Here is a 15,194-nt window from a genome sequence, read left to right as displayed (position 1 = left end):
TAGATTCATTCCATTAGGCCCACTTGAAGCCACTCCCATTCCTTTGAAACCCATTTTAGAAACGCAGGGTGTGATTTTGCTCTCCCTGACCTGCCTTTCTTGTCTGCGTTGGGGGGCTCCTCAGTGCTATCGCCTGCTGTGGCCCCTCTGAAGAAGGGCCAGTGAGAAGGAGGGTTGAGGTGGGAGGGACAGGGGCCGGGAGGGTCGCCTTAATTAAGGTTCCGCCTTCCCACTCTTCTGAGCTTTCCGAAACAGCTGCAGCAGCACAGCCACAGCCACGGAAGTGTGAGTGTCACTCAGCACACAGCACCAGGTAAGAGAAGCGGGATGGCTGCGAAGAAGGGAGGGTCGTTGGCTCTGAACTTCAGAGCAGTCTGATGAAGAAGGCAAAACAAATAAATGAATAAACATACGAATAGCTAAAAACCACAGAGTGCTTATAATAAAGGAAGAAACATACCAATTTGTTCAGTGAGTTCTGAAAATCAGAGCTTAACCCTAAAAGAAATGCCTCATGTGGGTTTATGCACAGAACCCTGAGCAGCTTGCATCTTTGTCAGTGGTTTTGCCATAGATGCAGAAGTAATTTTTGCACGATTTTTTTGTTGATGTCATCAGCAACAGAAGACCTCAAATGAAGCTCTGGACCAGTGATGCTGAGAGGGCCCTGGGAGCATCCATCTGCAAGCAGTTCCCTTATAAACGCTGTGGCAGTAGGACAGGCTAGGGGTTTATTAGCTAGGAGAACGTAAGGCTCTGGCTGGGGAGCCTCATGTAGGACTTTCATACCTGTGAAAGGGAGAAGGAATCGGGCTTGTCTGTATGGCTTTTTTTTTTTTTTTTAAATAACTTTTATTAAGCTTCAAGTGAACGTTTACAAATCCAATCAGTCTGTCACATATAAGTTTACATACATCTCACTCCTTACTCCCACTTGCTCTCCCCCTCTTGAGTCAGCCCTTTCAGTCTCTCCTTTCTTGACAATTTTGCCGGCTTCCCTCTCTCTCTATCCTCCCATCCCCCCTCCAGACAAGAGTCGCCAACACAATCTCAAGTGTCCACCTGATATAATTAGCTCACTCTTCATCAGTGTCCCTCTCCCACCCGCTGACCCGTCCCTTTCATTTCTGATGAGTTGTCTTCGGGGATGGTTCCTGTCCTGTGTCAACTGAAGGTCTGGGGAGCATGGCCGCCGGGATTCCTCCAGTCTCAGTCAGACCATTAAGTTTGGTCTTTTTATGAGAATTTGGGGTCTGCATCCCACTGATCTCCTGCTCCCTCAGGGGTCCTCTGCTGTGCTCCCTGTCAGGGCAGTCATCGATTGTGGCCGGGCACCAACTAGTTCTTCTGGTCTCAGGATGATGTAGGTCTCTGGTTCATGTGGCCCTTTCTGTCTCTTGGGCTCTTAGTTGTCGTGTGGGCTTGGTGTTCTTCATTTTCCTTTGCTCCAGGTGGGTTGAGACCAATTGCTGCATCTTAGATGGCCGCTTGTTAGCATTTAAGACCCCAGACGCCACATTTCAAAGTGGGATGCAGAATGATTTCATAATAGAATTATTTTGCCAATTGACTTAGAAGTCCCCGCAAACCATGTTCCCCAGACCCCCGCACTTGCTCCGCTGACCTTTGAAGCATTCATTTTATCCCGGAAACTTCTTTGCTTTTGGTCCAGTCCAATTGAGCTGACCTTCCATGTATTGAGTGTTGTCTTTCCCTTCACCTAAAGCAGTTCTTATCTACTGATTAATCAATAAAAAACCCTCTCCCACCCTCCCTCCCTCCCCACCTCGTAACCACAAAAGTATGTGTTCTTCTCAGGTTTACTATTTCTCAAGATCTTATGATAGTGGTCTTATACAATATTTGTCCTTTTGCCTCTGACTCATTTCGCTCAGCATAATGCCTTCCAGGTTCCTCCATGTTATGAAATGTTTCAGAGATTCGTCACTGTTCTTTATCGATGCGTAGTATTCCATTGTGTGAATATACCACAATTTATTTACGCATTCATCCATTGATGGACACCTTGGTTGCTTCCAACTTTTTGCTATTGTAAACAGAGCTGCAATAAACATGGGTGTGCATGTATCTGTTTGTATGAAGGCTCTTGTATCTCTAGGGTATATTCCGAGGAGTGGGATTTCTGGGTTGTATGGTAGTTCCATTTCTAACTGTTTAAGATAACGCCAGATAGATTTCCAAAGTGGTTGTACCATTTTACATTCCCACCAGCAGTGTATGAGAGTTCCAATCTCTCCGCAGCCTCTCCAACATTTATTATTTTGTGTTTTTTGGATTAATGCCAGCCTTGTTGGTGTGAGATGGAATCTCATCGTGGTTTTAATTTGCATTTCTCTAATGGCTAATGATCGAGAGCATTTTCTCATGTATCTGTTGGCTGCCTGAATATCTTCTTTAGTGAAATGTGTGTTCATATCCTTTGCCCACTTCTTGATTGGGTTGTTTGTCTTTTTGTGGTTGAGTTTTAACAGAATCATGTAGATTTTAGAGATCAGGCGCTGGTCAGAGATGTCATAGCTGAAAATTCTTTCCCAGTCTGTAGGTGGTCTTTTTACTCTTTTGGAGAAGTCTTTAGATGAGCATAGGTGTTGGATTTTTAGGAGCTCCCAGTTATCGGGTTTCTCTTCATCATTTTTGGTAATGTTTTGTATTCTGTTTATACCTTGTATTAGGGCTCCTAGGGTTGTCCCAAATTTTTCTTCCATGATCTTTATCGTTTTAGTCTTTATGTTTAGGTCTTTGATCCACTTGGAGTTAGTTTTTGTGCATGGTGTGAGGTATGGGTCCTGTTTCATTTTTTTGCAAAGGGATATCCAGTTATGCCAGCACCATTTGTTAAAAAGGCTATCTTTTCCCCAGTTAATTGACACTGGTCCTTTGTCAAATATCAGCTGCTCATACGTGGATGGATCTATGTCTGGGTTCTCAATTCTGTTCCATTGGTCTATGTGTCTGTTGTTGTACCAATACCAGGCTGTTTTGACTACTGTGGCTGTATAATAGGTTCTGAAGTCAGGTAAGGTGAGGCCTCCCACTTTCTTCTTCTTTTTCAGTAGTGCTTTGCTTATCCGGGGGTTCTTTCCCTTCCATATGAAATTGGTAATTTGTTTCTCTATCCCCTTAAAATATGACATTGGAATTTGGATCGGAAGTGCGTTAAATGTATAGATGGCTTTTGGTAGAATAGACATTTTTACTATGTTAAGTCTTCCTATCCATGAGCAGGGTATGTTTTTCCACTTAAGTATGTCCTTTTGAATTTCTTGTAGTAGAGCTTTGTAGTTTTCTTTATATAGGTCTTTTACATCCTTGGTAAGATTTATTCCTAAGTATCTTATCTTCTTGGGGGCTACTGTGAATGGTATTGATTTGGTGATTTCCTCTTCGGTGTTCTTTTTGTTGATGTAGAGGAATCCAAGTGATTTTTGTATGTTTATTTTATAACCTGAGACTCTGCCAAAGTCTTCTATCAGTTTCAGTAGTTTTCTGGAGGATTCCTTAGGGTTTTCTGTGTATATAATCATGTCATCTGCAAATAGTGATAACTTTACTTCTTCCTTGCCAATCCGGATACCTTTTATTTCTTTGTCTAGCCTAATTGCCCTGGCTAAGACTTCCAACACGATGTTGAATAAGAGCGGTGATAAAGGGCATCCTTGTCTGGTTCCCGTTCTCAAGGGAAATGCTTTCAGGTTCTCTCCATTTAGAGTGATATTGGCTGTTGGCTTTGCATAGATGCCCTTTATTATGTTGAGGAATTTTCCTTCAATTCCTATTTTGGTAAGAGTTTTTATCGTAAATGGGTGTTGGACTTTGTCAAATGCCTTTTCTGCATCAATTGATAAGATCATGTGGTTTTTGTCTTTTGTTTTATTTATGTGATGGATTACATTAATGGTTTTTCTGATATTAAACCAGCCTTGCATACCTGGTATAAATCCCACTTGATCAGGGTGAATTATTTTTTTGATGTGTTGTTGGATTCTATTGGCTAGAATTTTGTTGAGGATTTTTGCATCAATGTTCATGAGGGATATAGGTCTATAATTTTCTTTTTTTGTAATATCTTTACCTGGTTTTGGTATCAGGGAGATGGTGGCTTCATAGAATGAGTTGGGTAGTATTCCGTCATTTTCTATGCTTTGGAATACCTTTAGTAGTAGTGGTGTTAACTCTTCTCTGAAAGTTTGGTAGAACTCTGCAGTGAAGCCGTCCGGGCCAGGGCTTTTTTTTGTTGGGAGTTTTTTGATTACCGTTTCAATCTCTTTTTTTGTTATGGGTCTATTTAGTTGTTCTACTTCTGAATGCGTTAGTTTAGGTAGGTAGTGTTTTTCCAGGAATTCATCCATTTCTTCTAGGTTTTCAAATTTGTTAGAGTACAATTTTTCATAACAATCTGAAATGATTCTTTTAATTTCATTTGGTTCTGTTGTGATGTGGTCCTTCTCATTTCTTATTCGGGTTATTTGTTTCCTTTCCTGTATTTCTTTAGTCAGTCTAGCCAATGGTTTATCAATTTTGTTAATTTTTTCAAAGAACCAGCTTTTGGCTTTGTTAATTCTTTCAATTGTTTTTCTGTTCTCTAATTCATTTAGTTCAGCTCTAATTTTTATTATTTGTTTTCTTCTGGTGCCTGATGGATTCTTTTGTTGCTCACTTTCTATTTGTTCAAGTTGTAGGGACAGTTCTCTGCTTTTGGCTCTTTCTTCTTTTTGTATGTGTGCATTTATTGATATAAATTGGCCTCTGAGCACTGCTTTTGCTGTGTCCCAGAGGTTTTGATAGGAAGTATTTCCATTCTCATTGCTTTCTATGAATTTCCTTATTCCCTCCTTAATGTCTTCTATAACCCAGTCTTTTTTCAGAAGGGTGTTGTTCATTTTCCAAGTATTTGATTTCTTTTCCCTAGTTTTTCTGTTATTGATCTCTAGTTTTATTGCTTTGTGGTCTGAGAGGATACTTTGTAATATTTCGATGTTTTGGACTCTGCAAAGGTTTGTTTTATGACCTAATATGTGGTCTATTCTAGAGAATGTTCCATGTGCGCTAGAAAAAAAAGCATATTTTGCAGCAGTTGGGTGGAGAGTTCTGTATAAGTCAATGAGGTCAAGTTGGTTGATTGTTGTAATTAGATCTTCCGTGTCTCTGTTGAGCTTCTTACTGGATGTCCTGTCCTTCTCCGAAAGTGGTGTGTTGAAGTCTCCTACTATAATTGTGGAGGTATCTATCTCGCTTTTCAATTCTGTTAAAATTTGATTTATGTGTCTTGCAGCCCTGTCATTGGGTGCATAAATATTTAATATGGTTATGTCTTCATGATCAATTGTCCCTTTTATCATTATATAGTGTCCTTCTTTATCCTTTGTGGTGGATTTAAGTCTAAAGTCTATTTTGTCAGAAATTAATATTGCTACTCCTCTTCTTTTTTGCTTATTGTTTGCTTGATATACTTTTTTCCATCCTTTGAGTTTTAGTTTGTTTGTGTCTCTAAGTCTAAGGTGTGTCTCTTGTAGGCAGCATATAGATGGATCGTGTTTCTTTATCCAGTCTGTGACTCTCTGTCTCTTTATTGGTGCATTTAGTCCATTTACATTCAGGGTAATTATAGATAAATAAGTTTTTAGTGCTGTCATTTTGATGCCTTTTTATGTGTGTTGTTGACAATTTCATTTTTCCACATACTTTTTTGTGCTGAGGTGTTTTTCTTAGTAAATTGTGAGATCCTCATTTTCATAGTGCTTGACTTTATGTTAGTTGAGTCGTTACGTTTTTCTTGGCTTTTATCTTGAGTTATAGAGTTGTTATACCTTTTTGTGGTTACCTTATTATTTACCCCTATTTTTCTAAGTAAAAACCTAACTTGTATTGTTCTATATCGCCTTGTATCCCTCTCCATATGGCAGTTCAATGCCTCCTGTATTTAGTCCCTCTTTTTGATTATTGTGATCTTTTACCTATTGACTTCCATGATTCCCTGTTATGTGTATTTTTTTTTTTAATTAATCTTAATTTGTTTTTGTGATTTCCCTATTTGAGTTGATATCAGGACGTTCTGTTTTGTGACCTTGTGTTGTGCTGATATCTGATATTATTGGTTCTCTGACCAAACAATATCCTTTAGTATTTCTTGTAGCTTTGGTTTGGTTTTTGCAAATTCTCTAAACTTGTGTTTGTCTGTAAATATCTTAATTTCGCCTTCATATTTCAGAGAGAGTTTTGCTGGATATATGATCCTTGGCTGGCAGTTTTTCTCCTTCAGTGTTCTGTATATGTGGTCCCATTCCCTTCTTGCCTGCATGGTTTCTGCTGAGTAGTCAGAACATATTCTTACTGATTCTCCCTTGAAGGAAACCTTTCTTTTCTCCCTGGCTGCTTTTAAAATTTTCTGTTTATCTTTGGTTTTGGTGAGTTTGATGATAATATGTCTTGGTGTTTTTCTTTTTGGATCAATCTTAAATGGGGTTCGATGAGCATCTTGGATAGATATCCTTTCGTCTTTCATATCAGGGAAGTTTTCTGTCAGGAGTTCTTCAACTATTTTCTCTGTGTTTTCTGTCCCCCCTCCCTGTTCTGGGACTCCAGTCACCCGCAGGTTATCCTTCTTGATAGAGTCCCACATAATTCTTAGGGTTTCTTCATTTTTTTTAATTCTTTTATCTGATTTTTTTTCAGCTGTGTTGGTGTCGATTCCCTCGTCCTCCAGATGTCCCAGTCTGCATTCTAATTGTTCGAGTCTGCTCCTCTGAGTTCCTATTGCGTTGTCTAATTCTGTTATTTTATTGTTAATCTTTTGGATTTCTACATGTTGTCTCTCTATGGATTCTTGCAACTTATTAATTTTTCCAGTATGTTCTTGAATAATCTTTTTGAGTTCTTCAACAGTTTTATCAGTGTGTTCCTTGGCTTTTTCTGCAGTTATCCTAATTTCATTTGTGATATCTTTAAGCATTCTGTAAATTAGTTTTTTATATTCTGTATCTGATAATTCCAAGATTGTATCTTCATTTGGGAAAGATTTTGATTCTTTTGTTTGGGGGGTTGGAGAAGCTGTCATGGTCTGCTTCTTTAAGTGGTTTGATATGGATTGTTGTCTCCGGGCCATAACTGGGAAACTTGTTTTTCCAGAAAATCCGCTAAAAAAAAGATGCAGTCAGATCCCTATCAGAGTTCTCCCTCTGGCTCAGGCTATTCAGATGTTAATGAAGCCGCCTGGGGAAGGTGGGGGAGGGAACAGAGAGATAGGAGAGTAGCACCTCAGAATACAGCCAGAGTTGCTTGTCTTGCTTGGAATGACTATTATATCTGAGACTCCCGCGGGGCGCGTCGCCTATGTGTGCTGGCTGTGTGGAGATTGCCCCCGGGGGGTCTGGCCCGCTGGAGTCACGGTCAGATCCTCCGCTTCCAGCCCCACGCCCAGCGTCAAGGCTCCTCTACTGGGACGGTGCGCTCTCGACTCCAAAATCAGTCGCTGCCTCCCGGGGACTTCTCGTCCCTCCAGCCGCGTGGCCGTTCTGCCCCCGAGAACCAGTTGGGCCTCCTCCCGGGGTTAGTTCAGATGGGTGGAGCAGGTCCCTGTGCTTGTGCCGTGACCGAGTGTTCTGGCTGGGACGCTGTTCTCCCCGCTCCAATACCAGTCGCTGCCTCCCAGGGACTTCTCCTACCGGCTGCGTCCCACGCCGCCCGCGCGACCCGGCTGGTCCCCTTCCCAGGGTTAGTTCAGGGGGGTGGAGCAGCTCTCTGTGCTTGTGCCGTACCTGACTGGTACGCTGGCTCCAGGCTCTGGAAACAATCGCTGCTTCCCCGTATTAGTTCGTTCTCCGTCTCTAAATCTGTGTTTGTTGTTCAGGGTTCGTAGATTGTTATGTATGTGATCGATTCACTTGTTTTTCCGTGTCTTTGTTGTAAGAGGGATCCGAGGTAGCATCTGCCTAGTCTGCCATCTTGGCTCCGCCTCTCTGTATGGCTTTTAAGGGTTGAAACCAGGACCACTGAGACTCCTTCAGTCTGATTCCATCAAAAGAAGAATGCTACCCAGTGATGGCTATGGTGGAAAGTAATGAGCGCCTCCTCACTGAAGGTGTTTAAGCAGAGGCTGGCAGCTTTTTTTCAAGCATGTGCAGTGGGTACTCACGCATCAGAAGGGGGATTAAAACAAATTATTCTCATTAGAAAAGGCAGGAGAGAGAGGGTTTTCAGGTCTTTGGGGGTGGCGAGGTCAGCAAATTACTGTAGTCGTTGGAGCTACTTCCTTGCCCCACCTGAAAATCTCAGACACAATGCGTCGTTGCCGCCAGTGGGCAAGCATGGTGTCTCACGTGTTGCTGAGGAGGAGAGGCTGAGGATGTCTGGGCTGATACTCTTAGGGAGGTGCTTGGAACAAGAACAAACACTTGAGGAATAGCAACTGACTGGAGAGGGACTGAGCAAGAGCTTCTTGGGAGCATTTTAGCCCAGACAGGCATGGTGAGCTCACCTTTAAAAGGTAGACTTTCCAAGGGTTCCCTGTTCTCCTCCATGCAAGCAGGACCCCAAGCCCCACCTGTCCACATCGCCTGACTGGGGGATGCTTCTGGTTTGTAGGTGATGGAATGCAAAACACTGGTGTCTGCAAGTATTTAAAACCCGGAGAATGTGGAACTAGCGTATTCACGTGTATCTCCCACTGCCTGTTTCCACACCCAGCACTGTCCTATAGGACCTTCTGCAATGATAGAAATGTTTTGTGCTGTCCAATATGGGGGCCACTAGCTACATGTGTCTACTGAGTACTTGAAATGTGGCTAGTGTGAATGAGGAGCCGAACTTTTAACTTCATTGAAATTTAAATGTCCACACGTAGCCAACAGTTGCTATGCTGCACAGCGCAGCACTAGACTACTCATTCCTTGATAGCAGGAAATGAGTTTTTTAATAGCTTTTTTTCTTTTTTTTTTTTCCTATCTCCAGCTCCTTGAACAATGCCCGTGGTAGATACTGTGTAAGGAAACAGCGAATGGAGATGAGGACGTTGTGGGAGGTTTCTTGAGAGGGCGTGGTTGAATCCTGAAGGCTGAAGGGCTATTGTTAGCAGAGATTAATGGAGAAAGCAAAACACGACAGATTATTGGCTGCTTTGTCTGCAGTTTTGTTCTCCTCGGTGGCCTGAGGGGACTCTTGCCATTTTAACTGTGGTTTGATGTCTTTTGACAAATGTATGCAAATATGTAACCACCACCAAAATCAAGATATAGAACATTTTCGTTACCACAGAAGATTTCCTTGTACTCAGGCCCAGCTTCGTAGGTGGTGATGGGTGTCATTGCACAGGGCCCTGTGCTCGGAAGGGCCCCGCGCTTGGTTTAATCCTCTGCTGTCACTGTTTTGAAATTCTTAATGGTTTTGGAACAAGAGACCCCATAAATTATGTAGGTGGTCCTGATTGGACCCCTGTGCGCTTCATCCCTTCCTGCCACCCGTGGCTTCAGGCAACCACTAATCTGCTTTTGTCGCTATGGATTCAGTTTGCCTTTTTGAGAGTTTCATGTAAATAGTATCATAAAGTACGAACTATTTCATCTCTGGGTTCTTTTACTCAGCACAATGCTTTTGGGATTCACCCTTTTCTGTGTGTGTTTATCTTTTTATCTTTAGCTTTACTGTGTCTTTATAATTAAAGTGGGCCCCTTATAGACAGCATTTAGCTGCGTCTGTATTTTTACCCGGTTGATAATCTGTTTTGTCCTCACTTAGTTTTTTTTGGCTATACTTCTCTGGTTTTCTGTTTCTTTAGTGGTTATAGGATTTACAATGTGCATCTTTAACTTATCACGGTCTACCTTTAAATAATGTTTAAAAAAATTTTTTTTTTTTTTACCACTTTGGTTATTATATAGGACCTCACAACAATGCATTTTAGTCCTGTCATTATTTGTACTGTTATACATTTTAATTTTATATGGTATAAACCCACAATATATTGTTATTATTTTTTTGTTTGAACAATCAATTATCTTTTAAAATGAGAAAAACTTATTTTACCCACTTACTTACTATTTAAGGCACTTTTCATTCCCTTGTGTAGATCCAGGATTCCACTGCAATAATTTTTCTTCAGCCTGAAAAACTCTCAGTATTTTTTGTAGTATAAGTCTATTGACAATGAATTCTCTCAGCTTTTGCTTGTCTGAAAATATCTTCACTTTGATTTTTGAAGGGTATTTTCACTTTTTATAGAATTATAGGTTTACTTGTTTTGCCTTTCAACATTTAAAAACTGTCATTCTATCACCTTAGGTTTGCATTGTTTCTGATGATAAATTAGTAGTCATTCTCATTTTATTTCCTATATGTCATGTGTCAGAAACCCTGGTGGCATAGTGTTTAAGTGCTACTGCTGCTAACCAAAGGGTCAGCAATTTGAATCTACCAGGCGCTCCTTGGAAACTCTATGGGGCAGTTCTATTCTGTTCTCTAGGGTCACTATGAGTGGAAATTGACTCGACGGTACTGGGTTTGGTTTTTGGTTATGTCATGTGTCGTTTTTCTTTGTCTACTCTTAAGATTTTCTCCTTATCCTTGTTCTTTTTTTAAGCAATGTGGTTAAAAGGTTCTGTGCCTTGACATTGTTTTATTTGTGTTTACCCTTCTTGGGTTTAGTCTAGCTTCTGTGGGTTTAGGATTTTTATCAAACTTGGAAGTTTCAGACGTTATTTTGTTCAGTATTTTCTGCCCTCACTCTATTACACTTGTTCAACCACTTGATATTTTTTCATAGCTCACAGGCTCCATTAACTTTTTTCAATTTTTTTTTTTTTTTTACCTCTCTCTGTATCAGTTTATAGATCTTTCTATTGTTTTGTCTTCAAAATCACGTGTCTTTTCTTCTGCAATGTTTAATCTGCTGGTAATGCCATCAATAACTTTTTAATTTAAGGTATTTATTTATTTATTTTTTACTGTTTATCCCTAGAGTTTCTATTTGTTCTCTTTCTGTCTTCCATGTCTTTTCTCATTATGTCTATTTATATTAGCACATTTATAATCACTATTTTAATGTCCTTGTTTGCTAATTCCATCATCTCTGTCATTTCTGGGTAGATTTATATTGATTGATTTTATTTTTCTAATTATGAGTCTAATGGGAATTCCGGAACTCTTAGTTGTGTTCATGCAGAACCTATACATAGACCAAGAGACATTTGTTTGAACAGAACAAGGGGATACAATCCTGATGCAGGAAAGGTGTATGTCAGGGTTGTATCCTTTCACCATATTTATTCGGTTTTTATGCTGAGCGAACAATCTGAGAAGCTGGATTATATGAAGAAGAATGTGGCATCAGAGTTGGAGGAACGCTCATTAACAACCTGAGATATGCAGATGACACAAGCTTGCTTGTTGAAAGCAAAGAGGACTTGAAGCACTTACTGATGAAGACCCAAAACTACAGCCTTCATTATGGATTACACCTCAATGTAAATAAAGGAAACAAAAATCCTCACAACTGGACCAATAAGCAATGTCATGATAAATGGAGAAAATGTGGAAGTTGTAAAGGATTTCATTTTACTTGGATCCACAATCAACACCCATGGAAGCAGCAATCAAGAAACTGAACAATGTAATGCATTGGGCAAATCTGCTGCAAAAGATGTCTTTAAAGTATTAAAAAGCAAAGATGTCACTTTGAGGACTAAAGTGTACCTGACCCAAGCCATGATATTTTCAATTGTCTTATATGCATGTGAAAACTGAACAACGAATAAGGAAGACCAAAGAAGAATTGATGGCTTTGAAGTATGGTGTTGGTGAAGAATATTGAATATACCATGGACTGCCAGAAGAATGAACGAATCTGTCCTGGAAGAAGTACAGCCAGAATGTTCCTTAGAAGTGAGGATGGTGAGACTTTGTCTCACATGCTTTGGATATGTTATCAGGAGGGATCAGTTCTTGGAGAAGGACTTGATGCTTTGTAAAGTAGAGGATCAGCAAAGAAGAGGAAGTCTCTTAATGAAATGGATTGACATGGTGGCTGCGACAATGGACTCAAACATAACAATGATTGTGAGGATGGCACAGGGCTGGGCAGTGTTTCGTTCTGTTGTCACTATGAGTTGGAACCAACTTGACAGCACCTAACAACAATTATGAGTCACATGTTCCTGTTTCTTTGTATGTTCAGTGATTTTTTTATTGGGTGTTAGGCATTGTGACTGTTAAATTTTTGAGTGGAGGACTTTTGTTTTTTGTCCTTTAGGGAGTATTGGAGTTTGTTTTGGCATGCAGTTAAGGAGCTTAGGATCAGCTCAAGTTTTCCAAGGTTTACTTCTAAGTTTTGTTAGAGCAGGTAGAGGATAACCTTTCCTTTAGGGTAATTTTTTTTTTTTTTTTACTTAGGGATGAGGAAACGCTGGTGGTGTAGTGATTAAGTGCTACAGCTGCTAACCAAGAGGTCAGCAATTCGAATCCACCAGGCGCTCCTTGGAAACTCTATGGGGCTTTTCTACTCTGTCCTACAGGGTCACTATGAGTCGGAATCGATTCAGTGGCAGTGGGCTTGGCTTGGGACTTAGGGATAGCCCTTTCAGGGTCCCTACTAAATGCCCTGGGTGTTCAATGAGTTTTCTCCGTTCTGACTGGATTTCTACTCTCTCTCAGCCCTGTGTAAACTCTCGCAATTGTTCAACATACAGATCCCCATACTTCTTTGCCTAGCCTCATGGAGTTTTACCCTAAGCATTAGCAGTTTAGTTTTCAGCAATAGATTCAAGGAGGCTTCTGCGAAGATCCCTGGAGCTCTTTCCCTGCATGGCTCTCTCCTTTCCAGCACTCTACCCCATAAACTGCAGCTGCCTTAGCCTCCTTGAGCCCAACCTCTGCCTGTTCAACTTGGCAAAGCTGCAGTGCTATGCTTGGGTTTCCTCTTCTGTACCACGATCTTGGAAAGTGGGTTCTGGCAGAAAGCCAGGGAAATCACAGGGCTCACTTTGTTTGTTTTCTTTTTTTTCACTTTGTTTCTGACTCTCTTTGTTTATAGTCCTGCACTTCTTGTTGCCCAGTATTTGGAAACAACTGTTCTATATATTTTGTCCAATTTTCTCCTTGTTTTTGGGGTGGACAGTCTGATACCAATTACTCCATCATGGCTGGAAGAGAAAGATGAGTTTTTGAACAGATACCGTTTATAGCTGTGGTGAAATTTTTTCATAGAGCCACATACCAAGGGATTTTAAGAACTGGAAAAGGCTTTGAAGAATCTGAATTCTGGATATTTGGCAGTGGTAACAGAAGCCCAAGGAGCAGGGAAGAGATCTCAAAAGAAAATTTGACAGTTCAGGCTAAAACAATTGGGACCAGTGTGTGGACTGGGAATAGAATGAGAAAAGGATTTCAGTATTTTCTATTTAAACATGATTTGCTTCTAATTGAGGCAGAGAACCCAATATGAGATGAATGAGGGCCTTTTCTTCTAAGAAGCTGAATTGAAATATTGGCTACAAATTGGAATCAAGGAAGCTTTTACAAATCCTGATACTCAGACTGCACCACTGACTAAATAAATCAGTCTCTGGGGTGGACCCAGCTATCTGTATTTTTTAAAGCTTCTTGGCTAATTTCAGTGTGTAGCCAAGGTTGAGAACCTCTGCCTTAAGGTGCTCCTCAGCCAGAACGAAGGCTGCACTTAGTTCTCTCTGGGGAGCTGTATCAGGTGCTCTGTGTATCTCAAGTCCTTGCCTCCCCCTTCCTTCCCTGCCCTGGGCATCTTCTCATTCTGTCTCTGTCCTGCTCAGAAAGTGGTCCAGGTGATAGGACAGTGGGCAAGGCTAGGCGGGGTGTGTGGTATGGGTGGTAGAGGAGGATAATACGGACCCAGGAGAGGGGAGGATGGTGGGGGCAGTAAGCAAAGGCTGCAGAGGGCAGGGGAGTCCCCATTGTTCCTTCCCCTCCTCCTGCTCTCACATTCCCCTCTTCTGACCCAAGCTTAAACAAGTCTGGGACTAGTCAACTTGGTTGGTGTCTGTCCAAGGTCTTCTGCCCACACTTCCTGGCCACAATTCTCCTTTGGGGTGATGAAAAGGCTCTGGAAGTCCCTTCCTTCTTATTTACCAAGGAAGTGTAGGCTTGTCTCCTGGGAACAGAATCCACAGGGTATCTGTGTTGTAAAGTGCTGTGGGTCAGACCTCCTGCCCTGCTGCTGACTCCAGAGTGACCTTGGGTCAGTTGCTTCTCTGTGCACCTCATCATTTCTATCTGTAAAATTAGGTGATCTTATTCGTGATTTCTATATGGTCCTCCATCTCCGGCAGTCTGAGAATATGTAGGCTGCCTTGTTTTTCATTGAGGAGGCTCTAGAAGCTGGCTTGGAGGACTCTCTTCTCCTCAGAGGTATGCGGCATCTAGTGGGTTATCGGAGCTTACCTCTCCCCCTGATTGTGCCCAACTCTGAGGGACAGGCTGGAAATGGAGATGACTTTGGAAGCTGAGAAGATGGCATGTGGATTGTTGGATGTGTAATGGAGCATGCAGTGGAGCACGATCTTAGCATGGCCTTCTTTTTTTTTTTTTTCCTTTAAAGCTGAGAAAAATAACTATTTTGAAAGAGTTATATTGGGGGCAGACTAAACCTTGTTTTGAAAGGGACCACTCAGCACTTCCACTGATGGTGCTGGAGGGGAAATGCCTGCTCTCTCAGTTGAGGAAGTGCTGTGGAGATTGCTGGAGATTAAGTGAGAATGGAGGGTGTGGTGAGAGAACCCTGTCCTTTGAGGATGTCTGGGAGCTGGGCAGAAGCCAGTGCAGCAAAGGACTCTCTAGACAGGGGTGAGCCTGGTGATGTTCTAAGGAGCTTAGAGCAGCAGGGGCAAAGGGAAGGGGCATTCCTCTGGATGGAAGAAGGAGTCAAGGAGAGAGCCAGGTCCCCAGACCGTGCACCACGGCATGCCCTGGCTGGGCTCAGCCACAGCCACCAGCAGGAAGATGCCCTAACAAGGTCACTGGATGGAAAGAGCAGCCGTGCTGGGGCCAAGGATGAGCAAGAAGGCTATCTGGAAGCATCCAAGTTCTGGCTGCAGAGCCCACATGAAATGGCATCTGGAAACCTCCTGGGAGCATCTGGGATGCAGAACTTAGAACCCAGAGACTCTGCACTGAGAGGATGAGGGTTTGGGTAGAAACAAGAAGTGGTCTTTCCT

General features: G+C 41.8%; 1 protein-coding gene across 1 annotated transcript in view; it reads left to right on the top strand.

The window, feature by feature from the left end:
- Positions 1-291: 291 nt before the first annotated feature.
- The window catches only part of CEP63 (centrosomal protein 63), a 131,026-nt gene continuing 116,123 nt past the window's right edge, over positions 292-15,194 (top strand). Inside the window, exon 1 of the mRNA XM_049870313.1 lies at positions 292-313. The gene's annotated coding sequence lies outside the window, so the exon portion shown is untranslated. The remainder of the gene's footprint in view (positions 314-15,194) is intronic.

The sequence above is a fragment of the Elephas maximus genome, chromosome 26 (assembly GCF_024166365.1).
Source record: "Elephas maximus indicus isolate mEleMax1 chromosome 26, mEleMax1 primary haplotype, whole genome shotgun sequence".
Taxonomy (NCBI): Eukaryota; Metazoa; Chordata; class Mammalia; order Proboscidea; family Elephantidae; genus Elephas; species Elephas maximus.
The sequence above is the reverse complement of the archived record's forward strand: the minus strand, read 5'-3'. Positions and strand labels throughout refer to the sequence as shown.